The 2,910-nt window shown below is 39.8% G+C and overlaps 1 non-coding gene across 1 annotated transcript; it reads right to left on the bottom strand.

Moving 5' to 3' along the window:
• Positions 1-2,458: 2,458 nt before the first annotated feature.
• LOC116238565 (U5 spliceosomal RNA) lies at positions 2,459-2,567 on the bottom strand. Its single transcript, XR_004168969.2, has one exon. It is a non-coding gene; the product is annotated as a U5 spliceosomal RNA (small nuclear RNA).
• Between the last annotated feature and the right edge of the window lie 343 nt (positions 2,568-2,910).

Below are 2,910 nucleotides of genomic sequence, written 5' to 3'. Positions count from 1 at the left end.
ACAGTAAAGCCACATGTTTATATGTAGGTAGAAAAATAGAAATAGGTAAGTGATAACAAGTAGCATGCAGGAAAACTGAGTAAGTCAGGGTGGTAGGAAACTCACTTTGAATTCATGAAACAAAGAAGGGCTGGCATTGAGTTATTTAAATCTCCTCATTCACAAATACTGAAGTTATATTCTTCTGTATCAATTTCTAATTGCTAGATTTTGAACCATACCTATGTTTGAGGTTGATCTTCAGTGTTTTTCAGGGTTTTCTAGTTCTCCGTATCTCTGTTTGGGCTTCTGAGCTTCATTATTCCAGCCAATACTATATTTGTGTTACTGAGACTACCAAGTTAGCAAGACACCATGCAGCTTTTCATAGAAATAGCAGAGCATGGTCATTTTCATCCAAAAATCATTAATTTAGCAAAATCAGAACTCACTTTTATTTCTGCAACACAAAAAATCATCCCATTTTTTCTTCCATCTGCATACCAATAATGGTGACTGCTTATAAAACTGCATTAAACTAGCACATATCATTCTGGTGAAAAAATGCTCTACTCTAAGCATGCCAGTATATTAACTATGGCAACACTTTATTTGGCAAATGAAACATCACAAGCACAGCTTAGGTTTGTGAAGACTTTATGATTAGGCATAACTGCACAGAAGACTTCAGACCAATATTTATACAGTTCAGTGACAGTTTGGTACTGCTCTCCCATCCAAAAATTGATCTCAGGATCTGTACAGAGATGTGCTGATGTAAAAAGGAAACTGAGCAAAATAAGTGCAGTTAATACAGTATATCCATGAAGCCATGAAACTACAGCATAGCCTCCGACTTTCATCTTTAAGAAGTGCTATAGTCAAAAATCTTTCCTTTTTGAGTCCAGTTTTCAGCTTAGAGGGTAGAATCATAGAAGCTATACAAGTGCTTGAAAATGAACTTTCATCTGAGATTTTCATGTTTAACAATAAAAGACTTGGTGTCACATATTCACTTCTACTAATTCCCTGTCATAAAATTTAGCAGATCATTCATCAGCTAATATCAGACAGTTAAGGTATCTGCAGTATGATAACCTACCATCAGGTAAATTTGTCATTAACCTTGGGTAACCCTGTTTTCTTGGTTTTATAATGTCACATAATTCTGTGCAAAAAAAAGAGGCTCAAAAGGAAAGTATTCAGAGAGAATTTTATGTTCAAATGTAGAAAACAAATGATGTGAAACATACAAAAATATGTATGAATTATTTGTTAAGCCCATATATATACATATTTGGTCATTACTGCTCTGTGTTTGTATGTTGCAATACAAATAGTGTCAATTTATCAGCCAATAAGTAACTACTGCCATCTATTGGAGAAATTACAAAACCATAGAAATTACACTGCCAGAAAAGTATTTAGACTACAGTATTCTTTCTGTGGGGAAAAAAAAGTCCTTAATAGTCTATAACATACAAAAACTGTTGCAAGAACAACATCAGTGGCTGTTACCTTGTGTATAGATTGCCAATAATTATAAACAAAACAAAATTTGTTCTGTTCAATTTCAGAACAGCTGTTAAATGTCGCTTCTAAGATACCAAGAAATTGTAATCAACTGCATGTAACACACAGCTATGCCAACAGAACAGTGCTACATATATTACATCTACTCTTCAACTTGACCTCTGACAGCTCTTTTCAACAGCAGATTCCATAATATTTGGATATCTTTACAACATCTGTCCAGCTACAAGTGTCCCAACACTGTTTAGTTTTGTGGCATAGACTGCTCCCATTGAGTCTCATTCCTGGGAACAACAACAGTGAACAAAGAATTCACAGCAGTCAGCCTCAGACTTTTTACTTCTTCACAATGCCTATGGTGGCAGCAGCAGGGGCCCTGAAGGTATGAAATAGTGACCTTGAGGTTACAGCAGCTGAAGTAGCAGATGACGGTGAGTGGCCACTATCCTGTCCCACTCTGCGGGCTAGGTGATGTCAACCTTTTATTTCTCAGTGTGGAAACCAAAAAGAAACAATTACTCAAGAAGTTAAAACAAACCATGGACTTATGGACACATGGACTTAAAACTCAGCAGAATTAAAATTGATAGCGGCTTGGCAAAACTTGCAACAATATTATCTTATATGAGCAGAAGGAGAGGTGCTCCAGCCCTCTGATCATCTTAGTGGCCCTCCTATGGACTTGTTCCAAGAGCTCTGCATCTTTCTTGTGCTGGGGGCCCCAGGCCTGGACGCAGTGCTGCAGATGGGGCCTCACAAGAGCCGAGCAGAGGGGGACAATCACCTCCCTCTCCCTGCTGGCCACCCCTTTTTTCATGCAGCCCAGCACACAGTTGGCCTTCCGGGCTGCAAGCGCACACTGCTGGCTCATGTCCAGCTTCTCGTCCACCAGGACCCCCAAGTCCTTCTCTGCAGGGCTGTGCTGCTCTCAAGGAGATCTTCCCCCAGTCTGTATAAAGACCTCAAAAAATTGCATGACACCTGTGCTTGTTCCTCTTCACAGAAGTCTTTAGTAAAAGGTGAAAGATTTATACGATCTGAAGAGAAACCAGAATATCACCAATCCAGCGATGGCCTCTGCTCATAGTTCTGGTCCTCTAGTGGCCAGCATGAGCACGGCTCTTTAGAGTTTGTGCCTTCAGTAGTCTGATTCACATACACTCAGTCCACTGTTCTAGGAACTTCTAGGGTGCACCCGCTCAATCCCTTATTTTAGAACCTTCCAGAAGGGTTTTGGGAAGGTGTAGAGGGGTAGGGTACTACTCTTGCACTCTTCCCCCTCTCTTACTGTAAGTCCATCCAGAAAGGTGCTATCCAGTCTTTTCCAGGTAATTGCAAGACTTTAGTCTCTCACAGGTGCTTCCACAGGTGACAGTAACATCTCCTTTTTCTGATGAG

The sequence above is a fragment of the Phasianus colchicus genome, chromosome 3 (assembly GCF_987193195.1).
Source record: "Phasianus colchicus chromosome 3, bPhaCol1.hap1.1, whole genome shotgun sequence".
In the NCBI taxonomy this organism is placed as follows: domain Eukaryota; kingdom Metazoa; phylum Chordata; class Aves; order Galliformes; family Phasianidae; genus Phasianus; species Phasianus colchicus.
The sequence above is the reverse complement of the archived record's forward strand: the minus strand, read 5'-3'. Positions and strand labels throughout refer to the sequence as shown.